General features: G+C 38.7%; 1 long non-coding RNA gene across 1 annotated transcript; it reads right to left on the reverse strand.

The window, feature by feature from the left end:
• Positions 1-358: 358 nt before the first annotated feature.
• LOC127547466 (uncharacterized) lies at positions 359-27,733 on the reverse strand. Its single transcript, XR_007950187.1, has 3 exons — positions 25,341-27,733; positions 21,115-21,278; positions 359-668 (listed from the first exon to the last, which is right to left on the reverse strand). It is a non-coding gene; the product is annotated as an uncharacterized LOC127547466 (long non-coding RNA).
• Between the last annotated feature and the right edge of the window lie 80 nt (positions 27,734-27,813).

The raw sequence follows: 27,813 nt of genomic DNA on the forward strand, positions 1-27,813 counted from the left end.
GAGCAAATGTATGTTGCATGCATGGAAGATGAGATTCAAATGTTGGTGTAGAAAAAAATTAAAGTTATAGTATTAGTTTTAGGAAAAAGAAATGGTTCAGGGAAGGAGGTTGCCCTGCTTTCTGCAGGTAGTGAGCAAGACCACATTAGCAATTCTTAATGAATGAAGAAAAAAGCATACATTAAGTACTTACTACATGAAAACAGAAAAATAGAGACAGTTTCTGGTCTCATGGAGCTCATTATCTAATGTGGAAACAACATTCTTAGGAGTCTTAAGTTTTGCAATGTTACCATGGTACTTTGGGCAAAATAGAAAATCACATAGTAATATAGCTTCTGTGATTTCCACTGGTATTACTATATTTGTTTCTGATTTTGAGCCACTTTCAGGACCAAAATGGTGTCAAGAGTTTTCTTTTCCAGGTCTTCAGTAAGGAAGCAGTAGCTATAGCTCCTGTCCATTGGTGGTGGCTAGTTGTAGTTGAAAGTAATGATTGAGGATGAAGCAGGTGCTTGGCCCATCAGGCACAGAATGTTTCTTGTATCTTCCTCAGAAGCCTCAATGTTCCAGCTTGACAGGCTGATCTGCCCCAAAGATGGCAGTTGATAGTATGGCTGGTCTTATCTTCATGGAGGTTGCTTTCCCAGATATATGGCTTCAGAAGTCTTTGTTTAGAAAAAAATTTAATATTTTATTTTTCATCAGTTACATGTAAAGTAATTTTTAATACTTTAAGTTCCAAAGTCTCTCCCTTCCTTCCCTTTCCCTCTCCCCTCCATTGAGAAAGCACATATGAAGTTATGAAAAACATTTCCACAAATGTCATATTGCAAAAGTAAACCTAGATCTCCTCCTCCCAAAAAAAAACCCTCAAGAAAAATAAAGTTTAAAAATCTATATTTCAATCTGTATTCAGACAGAACAATCAGTTCTTTCTCTAAGTATAGATAACATTTTTCATCATAAGACTTCAGAGTAATCTTGGATCATTGTATTTCTGAGAACAGCAAAGTCATTCACAGCTGATCAATCCACAATATTTCTATTACTTTCTCCAAAGTGCATTTCACTTTGCATGAGCTCATGGAGGACTTTTCAGATTTTTCTGAGAATATCCTACTCATAATTTCTTATAGAACAATAGTATTCCATCATAATCACATACCACAATTTATTCAGCCATTCTCCAAATTGATGGGCATCCTTTCAATTTCCAATTCTTTGCCCTGAGAAAATCAGGAGTTTTTTCTACCTGGACCTATAGGTATGGACCCTTATGGAGGTGCCTATAAAAATGCAGGATGAGTATCTTTTTGTTGCCATAGATGCTGGAGAATATGGCCATCTTGTTCCAGTCACCTTATGAGACACATTTGAAGAAAACACTTTTTTTTCTGTAGCCTCAGAGAATTGAGTGACAATAGCAACCCATATTTGGAGTATATTATTTATATGACTTGGGATTTCTTGAAGAAGGTGCTGGTGTTAACAAGGCAATGGATCTTCTGGCTCTGGGTGTTCAGATGCAATATTATAGGTGATAAAGAAGTATTAGCCTTATCTGGAACCAATTCCAGGCTCTGAGATAATAGCAGAATATTGCCAACAAAAAAAGGTGAGGTATGATGCTTACTTGTTTTGGATAACCATGGAGCTTCCATGGAGATACAGAGGAAGATAGTAAGTATCAAGGGGGTGAGGGTGAACATTATATGAACCCTGGTATTTCAACATCTGGATTGGATCCAGAGAAATTTAATTTTCAAAGATCTTCCAACTCTAGAGGAATAGAAGTCATAGTTGGGGCAGTAACTTAGTAAGAAGACAATACGTTAAATCTTCTCATTGTGTAAGTGAGATGTGGGGCATACCCTGGGAGAACTCACAAGATCTAGCTTGCCAAGTCCAGAGCATTCCAAGAAAGCTCTAGAAAAATGCCTTTGTATGTGATCAACGATCTCAGAAGGGACACCTCAAGAATCCTTTAGGGTCATCAAAATATAAGAGTCCTAGTAAAGGTGCTGAAGAAGGATGGAAAGTATGTATGTGTAGCCCAGGGATTTGCAAACTTTGTAAAACTTGGCAGGTGAGAATTTTTTTTTATATTTTAAAATAAAGTTTTATTGTATTTAAAAATGTAAAAAAACAAAACCAAAATGACTTCTTAGCTCACAGATCATATAAAAATGTCAGTGGATTAGATCAGACTTTTCCAAAGTTTGTCCAACCCCATGACTAGAGTGGATTGGTACATCATACTAAGAATCCAAGTTGTCCTAGATCATCCGATAGTCAGCTGGGAAGGGGGGGGGGGGAGAATGTTGTACTAGACTTGTGAGTGGCTCTTACTAGCATCCAATGGAAGAAGATAAGAAGATTGCTTTCATCTGTATAGGTGGATCATGTCCATTTAAATTAGTTGCCTAGATCCCAAGGCACCTTGGATCCACTTTCCAAAGACTAGTTCCCCATTAGACTGCAAACTTATTGAAGGCAGGGATTTCTTTTGTCTTTTTATATTTCTGATGCTTAGTAGAATTCCTGGCATATTAAGTACTTAATAAATGTTTATTGATTTTGAGATCCAAAAAGTAGTTGCATATATGAACAATCTATGAGTGTTGGTATAGCTTGATGATTTCACTTTTTTTTTTTTTACTGAAGCTTTTTATTTTCAAAACATATGCAAGGATAATTTTTTAACATTGACCCATGCAAAGCTCTGTGTTCCAAATTTTCCCCTCCTTCCCTCCACTCCCACTCCTAGATGACAAGTAGTCCAATATATGTTAAACATGATAAAATATATGTAAATTCAATATAGGCATATATATTTATATATCTTGCTGCACAAGAAAAATTATATCAAAAAGGGAAAAAAATGAGAAAGAAAAATTCAGGTAAACAACCACAAAAGAAGTGAAAATGCTGTTGTGATCCAGACTCAGTCCTCACAGTTCTCTCTCTGGGTGTAGATGGCTCTCATCATCACAAGATCATTGGAACTGGCCTGAACCTTCTCATTGTTGAGAAGAGCCACATCCATCAGAATTGATCATCGTATAATCTTGCTGTTGCCAGATTTCACTATCTTTAAGAAGACCCTGAATTATTGATGAAAGTGTTGGATTGACCAGACAAGGGATTATTTACCTGGGGTCTATGAACTTGGTTTAAAAATAATTTGATAACTATTTCATACAATTAGTTTCTATCACAATCCATTTTATGTAATTGAAAACATTAGGAATTAGAAGACTTTACCAGAGTGTCAAGAGATCACCAAAAAAGGTTAAGAAATCCTGTTCTGAAAGAAAATGGCCTAATGCTTTCAATAGATAAGCCTGAATCTTAAGTATGTTGGTCATACTGTATCATAACAAGTAAGTCAAATATGTGGATCATAGGGTATTTTATTTAACAAGGCATAAATAATTACTCAGACCAGATAGAGACAGACAGACAGAGACAAAAAGAGAGAGACAGAGACAGAAACAGAGAGAGACAGAGACAGAGAGAGAAAGAGACATACAGAGAAAAACACACACAGAGAGAGACAGAGATAGTGACAGAGAGAAAGAGAGAGAACTTTATTAAGCACCTATGATGTGTAAGGCACTGTATTAAGTACTGGGAATACAAGTACAAGTCGAAAAACCAAGCAGTTCTTGTCCTTAAATAGCTTACATTCTAATGAGAGAAGACCGCACATAAAAGCCAGTGAGTAAAGGTAAGAAGTTCACAGAATCAGGAACCGAGCCAAGAAAATATCAATGTTGGCTTGGACATTTGCTCAGGTGGCAGTTCCAAGGAGGAATTTGCCAATCAGAGGAAGGGGCAGCTGTATCTTCCAAGGTAAGAAGATTACTTAGAAAGGGATGAGAAAGAAGTAGTTCTGATTTGACCATGTCTGAAAAGCCTTTAAAATTAAGCATTTTGCTAGACTTGGGGAATTATACCAAATTTAAAATTAAAAGTTTGAATGACCTTGTTCAATAATATATAACTGAAAAGATATAGAAAGAGAAGAATACGAAATGTAGAGATGAACTTGCTTGTTGAAAGTTCTAGGAACAGTCCTGTACTAAGGGAGTAATGGTCACATGAAACCAATGATGAAACAAAATTTTGTTCGCAGAGGCCTGAGCAACAAAAATGCCCATTATTCTATGAACAATTTGTAGTTTTTAGATATAACTCGAGCAGTTACTGAGAAATTCTTATGTATGGTGTGAATTCGCAATTTTTGTTGTTCAGCCATTTCAATTGTGTGTGACTCTTTTGAGTCCATTTTTTGTATTTAAAGATATTAAGAATGAAGGATTTCTTGTGACCCCATTCCAAGTTTTCTTGGCAAAGATACTGGAGTGGTTTGCCATTTCCTTCTCCAACTCATTTTATAGATCAGAAAACTGAGGTAAAGAGTATTAAGTGGCTTTCCCAGGGTCACAAAAAAAGTGAGTACCGGGGCCAGACTTGAACTCAGGAAGAGAATTCTTCCTAACTACAGACCACCTAATCATCATTTACAAATATAGTCTGACAAAAATCAATGGACATAGTCTGGGCAATGCTAAGGTGGATACTGTTTTTCTAGATGGATGACAGAGCTTATCAACTATAAATTCAGCATATATGACCAGCCAGGGGATACTCCTTTCCAGAAAGTGATGGAATAGCCAAACTAGAACACTAACAAAAAAAAGGAATAAAAACAGCAGGTAACAACCAAGGAGCTGGACTGCTAACAATTGACATCACAGCTGAAGCTTGGAACTTCCACCAGGCAGCATGCCAGATGCCTATGTGAATGTCATTTCATTGAACCAATTTTCTTTACATCCCCTGTCTACAGATGACTGTGAAAAGTCTGAAAACTACGTGAGGAAAGGCAAGCCAAGAAGTGAAGGGGTGATGTCAAGGAGCTCAGATGCTAATCTCTCAAATGGATTTTATTGCTGAGACAATGGTAGGAATTGGAGCAGTCAACAGAGAAATAGTATTAGACTGTCACTGATACCACATATGATACCAGAAAGTAGTCGGTGCCTCCCAGGACATTTTGTTCCTTGGCCATAAAGGTTCTACATGATCACTTTGGATATAGTATTCAAGAAAGAACTCTAGAGCTAATAATTGATTTTATTGGCTTAAGATGGCAGCAGATGCCAACTTTATACGTGTGAGGCTTTTGTTTGGTAGTGCAAAGAAAAATATTACCAATTATCTACGGCAGATTTAGAGAATATAAGTGTCAAAAATCTTTAAAACGTCTGCATCAAATTTTTATCTCTGAGGAAATAGTAAGTATATGTCTAACAACTGACCACTTTATAAGATATATCTGAGGAAACCAGTTTCCATTGTTGCTAAAAAATTGTGGGTGAAAATGATTTTAAAAATTCTGAACCTCTTCAAGAGCTTCATGCTCCTGAATTACCAGTATTTAATATGTGATAGAAAGGTAATCCTAGCTGAATATTCCTTCTGAAGAAAGCAAAGGAGAACTTGTCTAGCCATGGCTATCTTAGATCTATCTTAGATCTTATCTTATTCTTTTCTGGAAGTCAATAGTAATATAACCATGGCCAGCTCCTACTCTCTACAAAGGCAGAAATTAGTCTTTCTTGGAGACAAGGTGGGGTAGATCTCAGATTAGATATTTATCTAGTTCACCTATGGGCCAGTAGGTCTATATTAGAGGTTCCTTTCACACATCTTTCCACATTTATATATAAGTATTTACACATTAGAATGCCTGATCAAAAAAATTTGGAGGCCACCATTCTAAGCTATCAAGATCCTTTGAGATACTTAGTGTGTCATCTGATCTATTAGCTAATCCTCCCAGCTATGTGCCACCTGTAAATTTTATGAGCATGTCAGCTAAGTTTAGCATTAAAAAAAAAAAAAAAACCATTAAATGCATGCGGCCAAGCATAGAACACTGGGATACTAATCTCCCACCACACTGACATTGAATCATTAACAACTATGTTTTGAGTCTGACCATCCAACTAATTCTTAAGAGTATTGTTTAGTCCATCTATTTCCATCTTTACAAGAATAGTGTGAAATTCTTTATCAAAAATTTTGCTAAAATCTACATAAACTATATAACATTCCCTTCATCTCTTAATTTAGCAATCAAGTCAAAAAGGAAATGAGCTAAGTTTAGCATGAACTTGATGAAACCATAACAGATCCTCATAAACATTGCTCCTTTTTCTAGATGTGTGCTGATCATCTCTTTAATGAACATTTCTAGAGTTTCTCCAAAAATCAAAGTCAAACTCATTGGCTCATAATTTAAATATTATTCTCTTTCCTTTTTTAAAAATCAAGATATTTGCTCTTTCCCAATTTTATGGAATCTCTCCTGTTTTCCATGATCTTTTAAATATTACCATTGGTGGTTCAACAATATCTGCCAGTTTTTTTTTTTTTTTCAGGACCTAAGATTATATTTTTTCTGGGTCAGGTGACTTGAATTCATTAAGGGTAGGAAAGACTGTCTTATTATCTCATAACTTATTTTGGGTATCAACTCCCTATTACTCATTTTTATTCTGTTTTTTCTCTAGAAAAACAACAGTAAAATAAGTAATGGGCACCTCTATCTTCTCTCTGTTGTTAGTTATTTTTGACTCTATCCATTTTTTGATTGTCCTTTTTTTTCCCTTCCAGCATAGTCAAACAAATTCTTTTTTCTTTTCCTTAGCTTCCCTCACCAGCTTCAGTTCATTATGTTCTTTAGCATCCCTGTCACTATTTTTTACAGAACCATGACAGACTTTTATATTCACTCTCTGCTGTTCCATCTTGCTTTCATCTTCTGTGTATTTCTTTTTAATATATTAGTTGCTGGTAAGTTACTTGCTAATCCCTACCAGTCTTTTCAGACAAATCCCATTTATCTTCTATATTGAAATTTTTTCCTTTTGTATTTTTAGAATTTTATTGTTGAGCAATATCCATCTATCCTAGAATAACTTGCTCTGTAGCATTTCAATACATCAGGATCTTGCCTCTCTTTCTTCCGAACCCTTTGAAATTTGCTTCCCCTAATCCAAGGATACATGTCAATCTTAAATTTCCTCTCATTTAATACAAATAGAAGGAAGTAAGGTCACTTCCCTTTAAGGTTTTCATCATTTCTACCCAAGCAACTAGTTTCCCCCTTGTTATTAAGAATTACATCCAGAATAAAATTTCCATTTTTTAATTCCTCCACTTCTGAAGGAAATCAATGCCCTATGTTAGCTGGAGGTATGAGGAGAAGTTGGGGAGAAAGGGAGAGATCCATGCTTTTCAGGCTCTTCTGGCTGCTAGCTCCAAGAGAGAAGATGAACCATATGTTAGTTTTCAGGTTGCTGATGGGGAAAAAGACGCTGGGAAGAAACTAATATGAAAGGAGCTACAAGTCTTCATCATGTCTCCATCCCCAGCTTTGGGGAATTTCCCCTTTGAATGAAATCTGATACTCTCTTGGTTGTTTTGCTCCTAGAAGGAGAGCTTTTCCCCATTCTATGTTATCTAGTATATTTACTCATATGTATAATTTCTCTGATTTCTGTGTATAAAGTCTGAGGGACTTCATATTTTGACTTGGTCTTTAAATACATGAACAACCAACCTGCAGGAAAGGGTACTGCCCTCATTAATCCCATCTCCCTGTGATATTGTAATGAGAGAGATGCTTGAAATAGCATTGGTCCCATCTAATTATTACACGAATCCAATCATCCAAGGGCATGTTTTCCTTGTAAATGGGATGGATGCTTTAAGAGAATTTGCAGGAGCCTCCAGCAGGACAAGGTCTCTGGCAGAAGGAGACATCCACCGAATTATCAAAAGGGAAGAAGGCCATGGAGAATCAATCACCATGTGGAGCCCCTTCTCCACCTTTGCCTTGGCAACTGCAATTGTCAAGAACGTCAAACCCAGCTACTGGTAGCATTAAATGGGATTTCCTTTCACTGACTTCTGATTAGACTTTTGGTTTGATAAAAGAACTGTGAAATTCTTTCTTTTTTCCTCCACAACTCTAGTGAAGTTGGAGATTATAGAAAGAAAGACAGATAAGAAAAGGAAAGTTATTTTTCTTCTTTTTTTCCAAGTTCATCGAAATTTGTGGTTTTGTAAACTAAATAGACACTAAAATATGAAACTCATGTAATACTGTACTGTAAACTTCCAAATTATGATTTAAAGATTCTTCTAGCTGATAAAACATCTTTGTGGAAGATTTTGAGTTCACTGAGATAAAAAGGATTTGAGAAACTTTTTAGAGAAATTCCTGTAGTAATTTCAGATAGAAAGTATTTTAGCAAGTTATAATGTTTTGTTCATGCTATATATGTCCTTTTCCTCCACAAAAAAAAAAAAACAACTAAATTTGAAAAAAAAGTTATAATATTTATCAAATAGAAACTCTTAGAAGCAAATTAGCAGCATGAAATTAGCTAAATATAGCATACTAACATTCTGTCCTTGAAGCATTATTCAAAGGACATGTCTCAATCCTTACAGTCTCTTGGTCTCTAAAATGAGGGAAATAAGAAGGTAAGATCACTAATCATGAATCCATGATAATTAATTAACTGAAAACAGTGGTGAGCTTTTAAATTTAAGCTTATGGCCCTTGAGAAAATGGAGATTTTTGAATACTACCATTAATAATTACAAATTAAGATTTGATTTGATCTGATTTAAATTTGTCCTAAAACTAAATTATATCGTGGTCCCATTTAATGTGAGATGTGTTCTCCTGTTAGTATAATTAGGATAAATTGGAATTTAATGGAAAATACATTTGATATTTGGTAATAAGGCTAAAATTTGCTTGATTTACTTGGAAACTATAAGGATCAGGAAAATGTGAATTCAAATTCAATCAGACATTTATTGGCTGTGAGAAAGTCTTTTCACTTGTTTATCTGTTTTCTCATCTGTAAAATGGGGTAATAAAAGCATCTACCTTCCAGGATTATTGTGAGGATCAACTGAGAAGATGATTATAAAATGTTTATCACAGTGCCAGAGACATGGTAAACATTATACAAATGTTAGCAATTATTAATTTTTATTAAATGTAAGTACGCTTTTTTTTGGATATGGTTGATAAAGAATGCCAAACTAATGAATGATGATTTTCTACAGAAGAGGATTTGGAATTGCATTCAAATGAATTGATTCTATTTGATTAGCAAAAAATTAAAGTTTTGTGTTATGTTTTAAAAATCCCTAATATTGTTTATGTTATTGGTAGGCTTCTAATTTTTCTTGTATTGTAAAATTTGGGAAACCATTGTATAAATAATGCTATTTACTTGAAAAATAACATCCAGAAAGCTTTCAATTGTATCGCTAGTTAGTGGTTTCTCTTTTAATCTGAATATTATTAGATTATGAATTGAGCTGTTAAAGAATATAATCATGGGAAGGTGAAAAAAAGAATATAGTTACAATGTTTGAAAACTTAAGTATTTAATTGAATATATTTTGCTTTAAAATAAATAATAAGAATTTAGTATTTGGGGAAACAATCAGCCAAGGCCTCTTAATTATCTATCTATTGGGCAGGGTCACAAGATTCTATAATCTTTGTTGACAGAATGTTGTAAAATGCTAAAATAGTGAAATTTGAAAACAGGGACCATTTCCAATTGAAGTGGGGGGACTTAAAAGTTTATTTATAATAAAGAGTGAGTTTGATCTGAGATTATTTGATCATCTCTTATAAAAATTATCAGATCATATCTGTTAAAATAGTTTGCATTGAAATTACATATTTGATATAATAAAAATAGACCTCAAATTCAAAAATTTCATTTTCTTTTAGAGGTTAATAAGCAGTTGGAAAGTTTATTGTAATTAGCATTTGTCTATGGTTTTGACCAATTACCATTTTTACTATATGCATAAAACTAGAGAATGTGATTATTCTTAATTTATAAATGAAAGGTAAATTAGATGTTCTAATTTGTGCTCATTGTTAATTGTTATTGCAAAATGATAAAAAATAACAATAACTTATTCCTAAGCTATAATTATTTGAATTTTGCTATTTGAGGTAAAATATCTTGGGATTATAATTTGATATTATTCTAAATTTTGATTTCAAGCATAATTGCCAACTTTAAGCCAATACTCCATCATTTAAGGTAATCTCTGGGTTGCCCAAAGGGAGAATAGTCTGAAAACTGCTACTACTTGCAAAGTTGAGAGGACAGTCCTTTGTAGGTCAAGGTAAAAGCCTCTTGATTAGGTTTCCCCATTATTCTATTTCCTTTCTAAACGAAAAATTTTCCACCTGGTTAATTATGAACCTGGCTCTGATGTCCTATGAATAATGTGGAACTTTGCTGCATGATTACCTGTTAACTATAGAGTAATCACTCCATATCAAAAGATCTAAAAAATGAAGATGGATTTAACATATATTTCTACCATGTTTAAAAAAAAAAGAATGAGGACATTTTAAAGAATATTGGACAGAAAAGAAAAAAGATCGCAAGAGAGTATAGTTAGGGCCAATGATATAAAGAGAGGTGAGAGAATTCAGGAAGTTTTTCTAATTCTATTTGAGACTCTTGACCACAGAGATATATCTGAAAATTCTTCACTAAAGAGCTATTCCTGGGGATTTCAGATCTGTCTATCCCCTGAGGATGAGGAATTACTTATTGAACTGGGAGCCCTACTAATCAAAGGAAGCATTCCTTCAGAGAGATAATTAAATCCACAAACTCTATTTTGTCTATGAATAAGACAGAGGCCATACCTTGCTGAAGATAGATATTGTAAGTCTCAAAATGTCATTTTCTCTGAACATGAACTGTTTCCCCCAGGAGAATAATCCTAGGAAACTTGGGGCAGATTGGCAAGAGAGGGCCCTGAGCCTTCTGATAAAACTGAGACATGATTAAGGGAGATAGCTACAAAGGCAGGGTAAAGTCCTGTAGAAGAGAGTCCAGCATAAACATTAGCAGAGATATTTGAGGTGGAATGGATCCAAAGATCTCTATGCTACTTTTGTCTCTTAATACTGTGCAGAAAAGGGAGAAATGTGTATTGAGTTTCTATTCATGGTAAAACAATATGTGTAAAGACTGATACAGCTAGACTCCATAGATGCTGAGAATGTAAGAAAAATTGCAGCATAGATTGTCCTAAGCAGGACAACATCATTACCGGTGCTGAGTCACAAAATTTGAGACAATCAGGAGCAGGGCACCATTTTATTTTCTTTGCAGAAGGAGAGGACTAAGGAGGGCATGAAAGCCTGGTATGAGACCACTACTTTTAGATAATCATCCCAGTAATAGATTCACCTAATTGTGGATTAGATGGCCCATATGGATAATGGAAATACTGACAAAGAGAAAGCAGCCTTGGTCATGAAGAAGTTAAAATCTTCAGATTCAGCTTCAGAAAATGGAGCAAAGGGAAGGAGGACATGTGGGGCTTCAAAGATAAATCACATTGACCTCATCATTTATTCCACCTCAGCTCATAGGAACTTGTGCTGAGGTGATGGCAAAAATTGAGAATACAAATTGTAATGTTGTCCTGAACAACGGATCTCAATTTACCTGCCTTTTCCAGTCATTTTGTTATGACAGATATTTGGGCAAAATATCTTCAAAATCTATAAGAGGGCTTGGAATTGCTGGTTTGAATGATAAAGCCTGTCCATAGCTAGATAGTATAGTGGATAGAGTGCAAGAGTCAGGAAGATTTATCTTCATGAGTTCAAATCTGGTCTCAGGCACTTACTAGCTGTGTGATCCTGGGTAAGCCGCTTAACCCTGTCTGCCTCAGTTTACTCATCTGTAGAATGAGCTGGAGAAAGGAATAGTAAACCATTCAGGTATCTTTGACAAGAAAACTCCAAATGGGGTCGCGAAGAGGCAGACATGACTGAAAACAACAGAAACTGTTTTTCCTTCATTCTTGAAGACAACTATAACACCAGGGAGGTGATGCTATGACATGCAAATGGATTGGATTGGAGTGAGGGAGGGCTGTGCAAGGTGGTACACCACCCTCCCCTTCTCTTCTGGAACCATCTGGGTCCAGGGACTAGAACAGAATGATTGGAGATGGCCCTGGATGCAGCAAGAGAACTTAGCCTTTTTAAACTAAGGTCTTTAAGAGGTCTCAGTTTGACAGAGGCAATGCCCATTGTAATGAAAGCTAGAAAAGAATGAATTGGGAGTCAGGAGGGTTAGGGTTAGGGTCATATCGTTAATGAGAGTCTGAGTGCTAATCTGAACTCAGTTCTTCCCTCTTCTAGGGCCAGCACTCTATCAACTGTGCCTCCAGAGTGTCAATATATACAGCTATTCTAAATTGGATTCCTGTTTTACAGCAGTCAAACATAATGTAAACTTTAGAAAGAACTGACATTTGCATAGATATTTATGGTTTACTATAAATCTGGGAGAGAGGTAGTTCTGTTATTCCCATTTTAAAGATGATAAAACTGACGCATTTAAGAAATGCTACATGCCCCCCCAATGCTAAGAACCAAAGGATATACTAGGTACTTCCAAGCAATCGATGACACTGATGGAAGGCTTGTTGGAAGGGGAAAGCTGGGGGGGGGGGGGGGAGAGGAGAGAGGGCGGGGAGAAGGACTAGCAAAAGTTAAGGTCTAAAGTGTGTCTTGAACAAAGCCAGAGAAGTAAAACAGTGGAGCTGAGAAGGGATGCAGTATTTCTGGTCTGAGGAACAATCAGAGTCCTTCACCAAGAGAGGAAAATGGAGTGGGAGACACAGGTCAGTGTTACTGAGTCATAAAACATGTGGAGGAGAGTAAGAGGACTGGAAGGATGGGAAGGGGCCATGGCAGTCATGAACAGCTTTAAATACCAATCAGACGACTCTATTTGATCCTCAAAGGAATAGGGAGCCAGAGCAGTTCTTTGGGATAGTGTGACAAGGACAGACTTACACAATAGAAAAAAATCACTTTGGTGAATTGACTTGTCTAGAGTCTTAAGGCTATTAAGTATCAGAGATGAGATTCAAGATCAAGACTAGACTGAGTCTAGTCTAGCATTCTTTCCATTATATCATATAACCTTGTAATTGTAAATTCATATTTGCATGGGTAGTTAAAGAAGCACTGGATGTCAGAGCTCTAAGGGACCTTACTGATTCCCTAATCTAACCCTCTCCTTTAACATGAGAAAGACCAGTGGCTGGCACCTAGAGTTACCCTCATTAGGACAAAACCCAGCATCATACAGCACATTGGTGACAAGGGTTTTTCAGACACTGGTTATCATCACAAGTGCTGGAAGTCATTTGGTTATGTTCATTGCTGGGGAGGAGGGGGAGCCCAACAAAGGCAAGACACCCAAGAAAAAGGGAATTCTGAAGGGTTATTTTGAGTCTTGGGGGTAAAAGAAAAAGAGGCTTGTGAACTCCATCAAGGATGGGGAGGTTTAAGAGAGAGGGTAATTCAGAAGGTTCTAGTTCCGGCTGTCAGGGAGTACAATTTTGGTTTAAATTTTGTATTGAGAAGATAAGAAAATGGAATACATTCTATTGTGACTAAATTTGTTTAACCTGTGACTCAGACCCCTGCAGACTTTGGGCTTATATCGACCAGGTCTAATTTTGGAGCAGCCTTCAGAAAGGAAGAGTTCTTTGGCTCATTGTGCCTCCACTCAGAATATATTTTATGAAAATCATCCAATATCATTCATGTCTAGGTCTCCACAAAATGGGTAAAAGAGAATCCCAAATCCCATAGAAGCATTCAAGGTAACAATGGTACTAGGTAGAGGGTCGCTTTTCTTTCATCTCACAGAGGATGACTATCAGCGTAATCATCTATGTCAACCAATCAACACAATTCTCTTCCCTCTCTGGTGAGTCCTACAGAGTACTCACAGACTGTATCATTTGGACTCCTGTTCCAGGAAATACATTTTAAGGCTGCTAGTCACTCAAGTGAGTACCTATTATTTACTGCCTTGCTCTTCTCCCAAAGACTCTCTAAACACCTGGACTCTCCCAGGAGGCACCTGGGTTGCTTAGCAATCAACCCTTTGTCATTTTCCTCCCTGCACTGTTTTATTTATTTATTTTTTTGATCTGTCTTGTAAATTAATTGGTATAAGGAACAACCTAATGAGGAAAACTTCCTCTACCAATGTATGTCAGCACCTACTCTGCAAATTATAGTCTTTGAAAATGGTTTGTAAGGTAACTCCCAAGATTGGTAAAGTACACAAAGTCCCGATCAGGTCACACGGAATGGTGGTTAACCCTTTCTGCTCCATGCCTCCCTATTGCTCTGATTAATGAGTGATTCATAGTCCAGTATCTTTGGGGAGCTTTATACTCTGGCCAATTTCTCACTTGCTCTCCTCAACACATGGAGGTCTGGCTTTGGATTCAGGGAGATGTGACTTTAAATTCCACGTTAGACACTGGCTATGTGACACTGGGCAAGTCCTGTCCCTGAGTTTCCTCACCTATAGAAAGAAGGTATTGGATGTGATGGGATCTAAGGTTCTTTCCAACATTAAACCGATGAAGCTCTCACATCTTCCTTGTCCTCTCCTCCCTTACCTCCCTTTTCAATATTGGAGTCATAATCAATTCTGCCATTATTACTGGAAATTGTATCAGTCTACTTTCTTATTACTCTACTTACCAGCCTATAAATTTCCAAAACTAAGAGTGTCTTTCTGGCTAGATGTGTCTCTATCCCTTATTAGAATGTAAGTTACTTGAGATCAGAGAATGTCTCAGATTCTATGTTTGTTTTCCCAGTGCTTAGAACAGTTATACATCATAAATGACCTTTTTTTGGAGGGGGGTTGCAGGCAATTGGGGTTAAGTGACTTGCCTGGGGTCACACAGCTAGTAAGTATTAAGTGCCTGAGACTGGATTTGAACTTAGGACCTTCACTGTGCATAGTAAATGCTTAATAAATGCTCATTCATTCATGTGTTCCCATGTAGTTTACCTTATGCTTCTGCTGAAAGGCAGCTGTTAGAAATTCCTAAGAAAAGACAACCTTTCAACCAGGGTAAAGATGAAAAAGTTGTGACTCAGACTCTTTTTATTGGACCATACACAAAAGTGGCTCTTGTGACAATGGTCTATACTCCCAACAATCTGAATTGACCAATTTATGGTGGGCTGTCTCTTAACATAATAGGTTATCCACCAGGAGGCACCAAGGGAACATTTCCATTCCTTCTATAGCATGACATAGTGGATAGGGATATGTGGATAGACTGAGCATTTATTAAGCACCAAGTCCTGTGCTAAGTGTTGGGGATGCAAATACAAGCAACAAAATGGTTCCTTCCTTCAAGAAGATTGCATTCAAATTGAGGAAGACAGAACATAAAGGAGAGCTGAAAGGAGAATGGATAATCCTTCACTCCCCTTATAATAATAATAACTAAATTATAAATATATATTTATATTTAAACATATAACCAAATATTATATATTTATATAATAAACATCTATCAAACATATTCCTATTACATATAAATTAAATAAATAAAGTAATAAATATTATATATTTAATATATAAATACATATTAAATAATTAAATATTCATATATTATATATTTTGTGATTATTATATTTGTTATCTACATTTTAGATGTATATACTTATTTATATATAATAACTATTTATATAATCATATGTAATTAAATAATTAAATGTTAAATAATATATGTAAATAAAATAAACAAAAATAATAATAACTAAACTAAGGTCTTTAACAGATCTCGTTTGACAGAGGCAATGGCCATTCAGTAATGAAGTAATGAATCCAAAAAAAGAATTGGATGTCAGGAGGGTTAGATTAGGGTCATATCGCTAGTGAGTGTCTGAGTGCTAATCTGAACTCAGTTCTTTCCTCTTCCAGGTTACAGCACCTATTATGTGCTCATTTATGACCTGTGTTTGGGACTTCCACTTCCTATTACACCTATCTGATCTGTGAAGAGGAAAGGCAAGAGAAAATCTTCTGATTTCAGTAATTTATCGGTTTTCCTCTCTCTGCCTTCCCACACCTGTTCCATCTACTTCATGATCTCCAATCCCTTGCACTCCCTCAGCTCTCTCCCAGGCCATCCAGTCTGCAGTAGCCATTCTCTTTTTCCCCCCCCATCTTTATTCTTTAGTGAATCAGTTCAATTCTATATTGTCCCCTTCCCTTGAATCTCTGCCCCTCTTATTTTAACATTAAATATGTCCAGCCAGATCTCCACTTGAGCAGACTCCCATCACTATGGATGATTAGTCAGTCATCAGACAGACCTGTCTCTATCCAGGCCATGTTTGTTATTGTTTATAGAACCTCTGTTGTCACTTGGGAGAATGTGTAATCACATGCCTTATAAACAAAAAAGTAGCAAAATAACAAAATAAGAGAGAAATTTTAGTAACGTAAAAGAAAGTATTACAGAAAAATCTGACTGTGGTCCCCTCTGAGATCACCTTTCTTTTACGCTAGTTATTTAACTTATGGTCTTCCTTATAAAAATGGGAGCTCCTACTTTGTAGTTCTTGGGCTTAGCACATCACCAAATACATAAGTGATTAATAAATGTTTGTTGACTCATGGATTCTGAGTCAGACACAAATAGAAATGCACTGATAATAGAATAATCCATCAGTTTTTAAGACAGATGGCTGGGAAGGTGGGAGAACCAGGAAGCAGGGCTGGGCAGCAGTCGCTGTATCCTACAGCTCAATCCTCCCTGGCTTGGAAGCTAGTTCCCCCAACACTATGAATGGTGATCATTCAGTACATTCAGAGAAGCTGTTAGAATGTTTGGAGAGACAGGGAAAGATATAGAGAAGACTTCCTCAGGGTAGAGAAGCATGGCTTGGGGGGGAAAGGGAGCAGAAAGTGACTTCCCTCTGAGATAAACAGCACAAAACTGCTCTCAAATCAGCTGTGAAAATTCAAGATGCAAAATAATATCAGTAGTAAGAAAAACAAATGCAATTGAGTGGGAAAGGGGAGTTAGTTACAATAGTGTCACAGATAGAGCTTATTAACAATGTTCCCATCCTATTTTAATTACTTATGCTTCTTAACTAGTAGCCAAATTCATTTGTTTCTACTCTTGTGCACTGGGCTTGGAGTCAGGAAAATCTGAGTTCAAATGTTGCCTCAGACACTTTCTATCTAGCTATGTAACTCCAGGCAGGCTGTTTAATCTGTTTGCTTCCGTCTCCTCATTTACATTTCCTGTAAAATGAGAATCATAATAGCATCTACCTTGAAGAGTGGTTGTAAGGATCAAATGAGATAATAATTGTTAAGCACTTAGTACAGCGCCTCACACATAGTAAGTATTATATGCTAGATATTATTGCTGTTGTAAGTAAGGGGTTAGTAAAATTTTTGCAGCCTCTAAATTTTAGTGCAGGGGGTTGAAGCCCCTGTTGCCTTGTACTAGTTATAGCTTTGATTCTAGGTAGCTATTTCTTTGGTGTTTCTTAGAGCATTTTCCTTGTTATTGGAGTGTTTCTCTCTCTCTCTCTCTCTCTCTCTCTCTCTCTCCTCTCTCTCTCTCTCTCTGTGTGTGTGTGTGTGTGTGTGTGTGTGTATGTGTATTTTTTCCCCTGTCCCTCTCTACTTTACGGGGAAAAAAAAGGAAAACAAAAATCTTTGAAACACATTTTTAGAGATAAACACAACAAATTCTTTCATTGGCCAGGTTCAATCAATCAAGCAAGTGACTACTCTGTCCTAGGCACGGTGGCAAGTGACTGTCCAAAAAAAAAATGTCTCTCTCTTTACTTTGACTGTATCACCTCCTTATCAGAAGGTTGGAAACATGCTTTATCATTTGTTCTCTGGAAGCATGGATGGCAATTGTGTTGATAAGAATTCTTAAAGCTTTCAAGGTGGTTTATTTTTATAGTGTTGCTATCATTTGTCTTCCTGCTACTGCTCATTTCATTCTTCTTCAGTTTATACAAGTCTTCAAAATTGTTTATTTTTAGAGCGTTGAGTATGCCCTCAATTGCAAAGTCCACTGCCTGATGGGTGGGACACTGAGCCCCACCAATAAGGACAGAATCCCATACTAATGGGCTTGGGGCCTGGGGTTACAAGAGTATAAGTTGTTCTGGTTCTGCTTACTTCAATCACTCAGTAAACATTTATTAAGCATCTACTATGTGTCAGATACAGTATTAAGTAATGCAGATAAGAAAGAGGCAAAAAGATCCAGCCCTCCAAGAACTTACATTCTAATAGGAAAAGAAAATTATAAAAGGAAGCTGAAAGAGAATGGGGAGAAATATGGGGGCATCGAGAAGAAAAAAAGAAGTCCAGAGATGCACTAAGATAGGAGTGACTATGGCTAGCCTGGAGGCCCTTCTTTTAAATGCAGGTTCTGGGAGGAAATATCCAGTCGGTGCAAGTTGTTGCAGGGACAGAGGATTTCCCAGTATGAGGAAGCTGCTGGAGCATAGTGAGAGCGTTGCCGGGGTGAGAAGGCTGCTTCCTAACTCTCAGGATTTTTATTCTCCTTCAAAGCTCTATATAAGAGCAGTTGGTCCATGAAGCATTTCTCTGATTTCTCCAGTTCCTAGATTTCTCTTTGGTGAGAAAAAGTGCCCCAAAAGAGTTTATACCTGAATAGGGAAAAGATAACAGGTTCATAGCTGAGTATAATTAAGAAGCATAACTTGAAGATCAGGAACAGGTTTCATTCTACAAAACAATGTAGAACATGCAAAAGGCTTCCAATCTCCAATCTCTTCCTTTTCTATGATTTTGTCTTACCCCTGGGGGATCTATACCAACCTCTAGGTTCATAATGGTATTCTGAGGTTTAAAAAGGAAACTACACCATTTGAATAATTTCTGGTAGTAAAAGAGGGCAAAATCCAGTCAAGTTTTTTGCCCCTCCATCTTATTCCTGAGCCTCCTCTCCCTAAGAGGCTGGTACTGCCCAGGAATTCCCCACTTGCTTTCTTGACTATTAAGTTTTGGAACTCTTGAAATTGGCCATATGGTTCCCCCTCTCCTGGGGCCACTGTTATGAGCTGGTACACCTGCAAAAAGCCTCCGTCACTTCTAAGGGAGGTATTTTGCAGATCCTGAAATGTTTTCTGAATGAATGAAGCATCTATTAAGCACTTACTAGTTTCGAAGAGAAATAGGGAAGTTAGAAAGTCTCTGATTTCAAGGGGCTCACAGTTGCAAGTCATTTTAAAGTCCCATGAAGTGACAAAGCAGATATTAAGGCTTCTTTTTAAATGTCATTTCCCCCGATGGAATATCACTTTCTGGTCTGAATCACTCGACAAGAATTTTTTTCCTGGGTCTTTACATGAACTGAAGCACCTGCAAGAGCAGTTGGCAGGCTGCATCTCCACAGGGGTTGTGGACAGTGGCTAAGGGCACTGGACTGGAAGCATCGCTATTCTCAGGGCTCTTGGCTCCTGGATCCTGGGACGATTTCGCTAGTGAGCTAGGCTGACCTTTCAGCTCTGTGAGTGGCAGGTCGTTGGCACTCAGTGGGGATGGCTGCTCTCATCTGCCTGGATCATGGCCATGAGGGCTGGCCTAGAAGCGGGATCACTAGTCTGGGGAGGGGGGTGCTGTCAATCTCAGGGCTCCTGGGCTTACATCTGCCTCTTGGTGGCAGTTGGTTAGCAGTTGTTGCTGGTGATGATAAATATTCCTAAATACAGGCCTCCACCCAATTCTTGTAAAGGCTCTTTGTGTTTCTAATAACCAAATGGTAGAATCATATACAGAGTCACTGAGCTGAGAAATGGATTTGGATCCTTCAAGTGTACACAGAGATTGAGTTCCTTTAATATTTATAAAGTTCCTAGAAAAACTAGAGGCAGCTAGGTGGCTTGGTGGATAGAGTGTCTGGCCTAAAGTCAGGAAGACTCATCTCCCTGAGAACAAACCTGGTCTCAGATACTTCTTAGCTGGTGACCCTGAGCAAGCCATTTAACATTCCTCATTTGTAAAATAAGCCAGAGAAGGAAATGGCAAACCATTCCAATGTTTCTGCCAAGAAAATCCTTGGAGTCAAGAAGAGTCAGACTCGACTAAATGATAACAAAGAAAAGTTAGGATGAAAACATTTTAAAATACAAATGACAACATCACTGGAGTTTGTACTTCCCTGTTGGTTGATCTAATTTCAGGAGGTGATTAGATACTTTACACAAGCTGTTTAGAATATTCATGTCCCTTTAATCACAAATCCAAATGTAAATAGACAGGATAAGCTTTTATGGATAAACTGAATTTGGCTGAGACTCCAAAAAAATTAGATACTTTATGTAAAAGCACTTATGGTAACCTTGAAGTACTATTTTTATTTTTGTTATTTTTGTGACATTTTTAAAAACAAATTTTACAAAAACTTTACAAATATTATCTCATTTAATCCTCATGTCAATGGGAGAAGATAAATGATATTATCATCCCCATTTTATAGATGAGGAAACTCAGGCTGATAGAGGTAAAGGAACTGCCCAGAATGATAGAGCTAGTAAGTAATTGAGGTTGAATTTGAATTCAAGTTTTCTGACTCCAAACTGGGTGCTCTATCCACTGAACTAACTAATTTCCTTTTATCTGATTCAAGGGTGAAAATTCAATGCTTTGTACAAACTTAAAAAAAAAAAAAAAGATTTTTTTTTTTTCTCCAAAAATGTGTTCTTTGTTCCACTTTAACTTTTCCTCAGGATTGGGCAGCAAACTGAATGTTGAGAGAGAGCCAATTCTCTGCCCTATGGTTTTATGTAGAGCATCCTTATGCAGAGTGAACTAGCAGATCTAGAGTCAGGATTTGGAGGCCTTTGGTGTCCACCTGATTCAGCCAGCTCCCACCCATGGCTCGTGCAGCAGCCACATCTCAGCATAATGGGGGGTCATGGTCCTCCAATTCATCAGAGATTTAAGGGAATGTCTGTTCAAACATGTGAAGACTTCGCTGGAAGAACAGACCGATGAGAATGATTGTGAAACAGGTGCTAGGGAGGGCCTAGGGCTCTGTCAGATTTCAGATTCACCAGGGTTACCTGCCACAGCCTGGGCCATGGCTAGTATCCCCATTTTGTCTTACCTCTGGACTCAGATGACTGAGAAAGAGAGTGACATCAATCGATGACTTGGTACGGCTCTGTCTCCCTTAAATCCAATTCACTCACGAGTCAAGTCATCATCCTTCATGTCACTGATCCGCTTTGAAAAGGGACAATCCACAAATGTCTTCGTGTAACTTAAGTCCTAACAACACAGCATTTTATATATTTTAGAAGCCTTTGTGAATTTTCTCTGGGAAAGCTATCATTCTTTCTTTCCCTTATTGTAAAAATTCTGTCCTCTCCCAACACTTGTAGTCATGTATTACACTTCTTTTTAATAGTCTAAGTATCAAATATCATCCTGCCATTTTATTTTTGCCAGTAAATCTCGCCCTCTCTGAACCGTACAGTGCAATTTGGCTTTTTGGAAACACAATGCCTGCTTTTTTGGCATTCAGTACATCAACAGAGACTTCAGTAGGACTAGTGAGTAAATCTGAATAATTACCTCACTTGTTTTTCCACGTGATACAACTGAATTATTAATAGAAGCATTTGTTGCAACAGCAAGGCATTGTTGACACATCCTCTACCATACATTGCACAATGTCTAACACACATTATGCCATAGGCTTTTTTTTTTTTTTTTGTGGATAATTAAAGATCAGTCATCAAGTCTCAGCCCCATAACCAAACCACTACATGTAAAAATAATTTTGAAAGGCCTTGTCCTGGACTGCAAAGTCTCCTGTGCTGGGAGAAAGCCTGTGGGAAATGGCACTGATTTCCCAGGCAACACGGAATGGCTAGAGAAATGGAAGCAGAGCCTTCCAGTGAATCATGAATCTTGTTACTCAGGGGGAAAAGGAGAAGAGAGGGGAGGAAAACAATCAGAAAGAGAAAGGGGAGATAAGGAGAGACAGAAGCAGTAGACAAAAACAGACAAGGGAGGAGAGGATGTAGGAAAAACAGAGTCAGAGAGAAATAGAAAAAGACAGAGGTGGAATAGAAGGGGAGACACACACACACAGAGAGGCTGAGGAGAGAAATATTTATTTTTCATCAAAAAAATCCACTATTTCAGAGAAAAATAAAACATTTTATACAAAGTATTTGTAGCTTATGTTTTATATAATATTTAAAAATTTGAAAGTAAAATGCCAAATGGCTAAATGGATCATGACAGGAGATTGGAGATGATAATTGTATCAACCTAAATAAAAACAAATATAGAAAATATTCTGAAGTGTGGAAAAGTCTGCATGAAATAATGCAGTTAAAAAGCAAAGATACAAGTCCTGTATGAGTATACAAGTGCCAATTCTGGTTCTTACCACCTATGTGAACTTGGGAAAGTCTATTCCTCTGGTCCACAAAAGGAAGGGACTGGATGAGTTGGCCTCTGAGGGGCCTTTTAGGCTTCAGGTTAGAGTTCTGTGATTCCCACTGGAACATGAGGAAACTAGGGCTCAGAGAAGGAGTGAAAGAACTTGTCCTGTGCTATCTGACTGTTAAATGGCAGAACTGGGGCTTCAATCTTTTTCCTTTTAGATGACTTTCCACAATCTCAAAACAAATCATCTTTCCCTCCCTCCCTTGTCTCCCCTCCCAACTTTCATGATTATAGTACTGAAATGATTTTTTTCTCTATAGGATGAACAATATATTTTAAATGGCTTTTTATTTTTCAAAATACATGCAAAGATAGTTTTCGATATTCACCCTGGCAAATTATGTTCCATAGTTTCTCCCTTCTTCCCTACCTCCTTCCCTCCTCTAAACAGCAAGTAACCAATATAGGTTAAACATGTGCAATTCTTCTAAACATATTTCCACATTTGTCATGCTGCAAGAAAAATTAGATAAAAAAAAAAAAAAGAAAAAAGCAACCAAACAATAACAACAAAAACGATAAAAATGCTATATTGTGATCCACATTCAGTTCCCATTATCCTCTCTCCATGACAAATCTATTGGAACTGGCCTGAATCACCTTATTATTGAAAAGAGCCAAGTCTATCATCACATAATCTTGTTGTGGTTGTGTACAATGAGGTTATCAACATTCTTTTTTTTTTTTTTTGCTAAGGCAATTGGATTAAGTGACTTGCCCAAAGTCACACAGTAGGAAATGTTAAGTGTCTGAGATCACATTTGAACTCAGCTCCTCCTGACTTCAGGGCTGGTGCTCTATTCACTGCACCACCCAGCTGCCCTGGTTATCAATATTCTTAAAAGAGAGGCTATCTTTTCTATGCTCCCCAAATTCATAATGAAATTCCAAAATTAACCTGTGGTTTTCCACTAAAGGTTTGTTGGCTTTCAAATAAAGTTAGGCTTTTGTCTCTAATAGCATATTCACATGTTGAAGTCAAGATCCCCTAAATTTAAGAAGGACCAGTCTCACTCTCCCGGGATCTTGCTTTTTCTTTTTTTTTTTTTTTTTAATTTTTAATAGCTTTTTATTTACAATCTATACGCATGGGTAATTTTACAGCATTGACAATTGCCAAACCTTTTGTTCCAATTTTCCCCCTCCTTCCCTCAAGTCCCTTCCCTAGATGGCAGGATGACCAATACATGGTAAATATATTAAAGTATAAATTAAATACAAAATAAGTATACATGTCTACACAGTTATTTTGCTGTACAAAAAGAATCAGACTCTGAAATATTGTACAATTAGCCTGTGAAGGAAATCCAAAATGCAGGCGGGCAAAAATAGAGGGATTGGGAATTCTATGTAATGGTTCTTAGTCATCTCCCAGAGTTCTTTCGCTGGGTGTAGTTGGTTCAGTTCATTACAGTTCTATTGGAACTGATTTGGTTCATCACATTGTTGAAGATGGCCAGGTCCATCAGAATTGATCATCATATAGTATTGTTATTGAAGTATATAATGATCTCCTGGTCCTGCTCATTCCACTCAGCATGAGTTCATTTAAGTCTCTCCAGGCCTTTTTGAAATCATCCTGCTGGTCATTTCTTACCCAACAATAATTCATATACCACAATTTATTTGGCCATTCTCCAATTGATGGGCATCCACTCAGTTTCCAGTTTCTAGCCACAAACATTCTTGCACATACAGGGACCTTGCTTTTTCAAGGATTCTTGGTGAAGGAAATGGTGAACCACTCTGGTATCTTTGCCAAGAAAACTCAAAATGAAATCATGAAGAGTAGGATACAACTGAAGAGTGACAAAGAGACAAAACAAACCCCCCAAACCACAGGCTATTAGATTGAGAGACAGAAGAGACTTAAGGGGGTCACCTAGAGCAGGGCTGCTTCTTAAACTTTTTCCTCTCGTTGCCCCCTTACACCTGAGAAATTTCTATGCAACCTATGGTATGTAGGTATATAAATAGGTACAAATCAAGCACTGCCTGATAATAAATCATAATTTTGTGACCTCACATTCAGCTATGCCACGTGACCCACACTTAAGAAGCTTAAGAACCCCCTCATTTTGAAGATAAGAAACTTAGTCTAAGAAAGATTACATCATTTGTCAATTTCACTTGGCAGGTGTCTGGGGCAGGTTTTGAATCCAGCTCTTTCTTATTCCAGTGCCAGTTCTATCTTTTGATCAAAAATATTTTCCTTTATATTTCTTTCTAAAGTATTCTGGGATCCTGTAAGGTGAAATTTGGACTTAGCCTTCTTACCTTGCTATTCCATTTTTTAAAAATCTCAACCCTGATTGCATTCAAAACTGATAAATGCAAGATGGAAGGAAGGGGTGATGATGAAGATCCATTATTTACCATTTCAAAAAGATTCCTCCTTTAGAATGGTATTTCCCAATCTCTAATGTTCCACCCACTGAAGCTTTTGGTCATTTTGTGGCCTATGGATAAAAGAGGGCAGAATGGGCCAGTATGTTCTGGGCTTAGAATAGGCTGGAAAGGAAAGGGGAGACCTTGCTGGCAGAACAGACACAGTAGGAAAAAGATGTAAGGCTTGGTGAGGGGACAGTCTCACTGTTTTGTGCTGAGCATCATGGGAAACAAATTTGGGGTAATAGGATAGGGAAGGAATCAGCTAGAAGGGAGGGGGTGATGAAGAATATGTAGAATGAATGCATGAATGAGAAAACACTAATTCTTGAGAATACAAATAGAAAAGTCCTCAAGGGGCTCCCATTGGAGGAACTGGCACTTGTTTTAAGTGCAAATCAAATGGAAAAGGTTTTTGGGTGCCATAGCCAAGCAGAGGATGATTCCTCTTCTTTTGTGTTATTTCCATGGATAAAACCTTACCCATTTCTGATGATGAACCACAGGGGAATGTCAAAGACTTTTGTTTCCATATCTTTTGTAGCTGGGGTCTCTTAGGAGGCCTTTAACAATAGCAGGAAGAGATATCAGGTCACAGCTCCCCAAAAGTTGGATGATGTCTTTTTTTTGCTGGATTGGCAACAGGAAGATTCTACTATTCTTGAGGTCTTCGAGTTTTTCCAAGAAGCTTGTAAAATAATTTCTTTAAGAGATATGACACATGATAAACTCCTAACTGCAAACCAAAAGAACTGCCTGGAAGAGAAAGTAAAATGGGAGAGATAATAGGATTTGTGACTTGTAGACATCAAAAAAGATGGAGATTCTGATAGAAACGGGGAAGTCAGAGAGAGCAGGTTCTGATAAAGGTGATATATTGTTTTGGATAGGGTAAGATCAAGGTTAACAATAGATCGTTTTTTAAAAAAAAAGTTAGTATTTTATTTCCCCAATTACAATGTAACACAATTTTTAACATTCTCTAAAAAATATGAGTTAACAATGGATTGTTCTAAGGGAGATGTTTGGGTCTTGGGAGCAAAACAGGTCAGGGCCAGAGACACAAATTTGGAAAATTTTCTACATAGATTGTTCAAGTGATGAGAATGGCTGAGTTTTCCTAGAAAAGAGCAGGGATGGGAGGTCTGAACTTTGGCAAGCATCAGGTAAGAAGTGGGAGGAGGTGCAGAAAAGGAGAGGAGAAACCAGAGCCCCCAAATGCTCTGGCCTGGCCCAGAGCTGGAGAGGGAGGGGTTGGAGTCCGGGTCCGGGAGGGGATGGGGGAGAAACCAGACTTCTGGCCTGAGTGGGAATGGGGACTGAGGAAAGAGCAGGCAGGGATAAAGGTAGGATCTGGGTGAGGGGGGGCCGATGGAGGTTCCTCTTGCCCCGTGGACACATGCACCAGTGAAGGCCAAAAGAGGCAGGAGGGGGTGAGGGCAAAAAGGGTTCCAGAATGAGCTAATAACAATAGCGTTTATGAAGCGCTTTATAAATATAATCTCATCTGATCCTCGAAACCACTCGGGATGTTATTTCCATTTTGCAGATGAGGAAACTGAGGCAGGGTCCCACACCTAGTGAGAATGGATTTGCACTCAAGTCTTCCTGCAAGTTACTCCAGTTACTAGGAGGATGGAAAGAGCTTTTTAAACATTTTTTCTTCAAACTGAAGAGGTTGAAAATGTCTATTTGGAGAAATCGAAGAGTTTACAAACAAGAGCGCAGGATGGGCGCGCGGAAGAAAGAGGAGGCATGGGCGGAGGACTGAAGGACCAAGCTCCCGGAGCAGCCGCAGCGGAGCCCGATCCAGGGGCTCCTCCCCTACCCCTCCCGCGCCGCGGATAAATACAAACACACCGACACATGGAAACCAAAGGAGCCCCGCCTTCCCTCCTCCGCACGTGCGGGAGCCACGCGCCTGTCGGCTCCGCCTCTCGCCTGCGCCTGCGCCCTTCCTGCCTTCTGGAATTCCCTCCTCCCTTCTCTCCCCGCGTCTCCCCCCGCCCACCGAGCCAACCGGGTTCTAAGGTCACTAATTAATCACAATGACTAATAAAAGCCATTGGCTTGCTCCTGCTGGAGATCCAGTCTCCAGTGTGGTCCCTTTCCATCCCAGGACGGTTGGTAGGGTGGTATGAGGCGGCGGGGCCTCGGTTACCAATGGGACCTGGTCAGGTCGGCCACTCCCGTCCTGATCCTAGCGAGGTTGGAAATAGGAAAGGAGCTGGGACGTGGTGCACAAGCTTCCTTAAGCAAGGGGCGGTGTTGCTTTTGCCTTCCCGGGAGCGCTTTCCCCCCCTCCGACAGCGTGTCGGTTGGTTTGGCCCACTCGACCCGGATTGGGGGAGGTTTGATGTTGCGGTGCTGGATTGGAGAAGATTCCCTCATGACGTAGTGCCTCCTCTCTAGGCACCGGGCCATTGGCTAGTTTTCACGCCGTCCCCGGGGGAGGAGTTAGAAGCCGTTTCCCACTGGATTCCAGCCGCTTGGAGCCTCCCCCCTTTCCCTTTACGCATGCCCTTTGGCCTGGCAAGAGCGGGGGTGTCCGGTGGTTTCTCCCTCCTCTCCCCTCGCTCGCCTCCTGTGGTACAGCCCACGCTTTAACCGCGGCTGCGCGCGGCCGGCCCCGCGCTCGGCACTACCTGAGTCCCGGGCCGCCGCTCTCTGTGGGCTATCCGGCCCCCCCCTTCTTTCCAGCGGACGCCCCGCTTGGTACGACCCGCGGCCAGGCGCTCTCTACCCGCCCTCCCCCTCGGGCCGGCGGCGCTTGGTGCAGCCCGGGAGAGAACCAGGTCATCGGTCGGTTCCTGTGAAAACAAAAACAATCGGCGGCGGCCGCAGCCGCAGTAGCACCGCGCGTGGGGCCGGGGGCCGAACCGGGGCCGGGGCGTCATGGAGCCGGGGGACGCGGCCCGCCCGGGGCACCGCCAGCGCCGTCGCAGCCGCTGAGCCG

Source organism: Antechinus flavipes, chromosome 2 (assembly GCF_016432865.1).
Source record: "Antechinus flavipes isolate AdamAnt ecotype Samford, QLD, Australia chromosome 2, AdamAnt_v2, whole genome shotgun sequence".
Taxonomy (NCBI): Eukaryota; Metazoa; Chordata; class Mammalia; order Dasyuromorphia; family Dasyuridae; genus Antechinus; species Antechinus flavipes.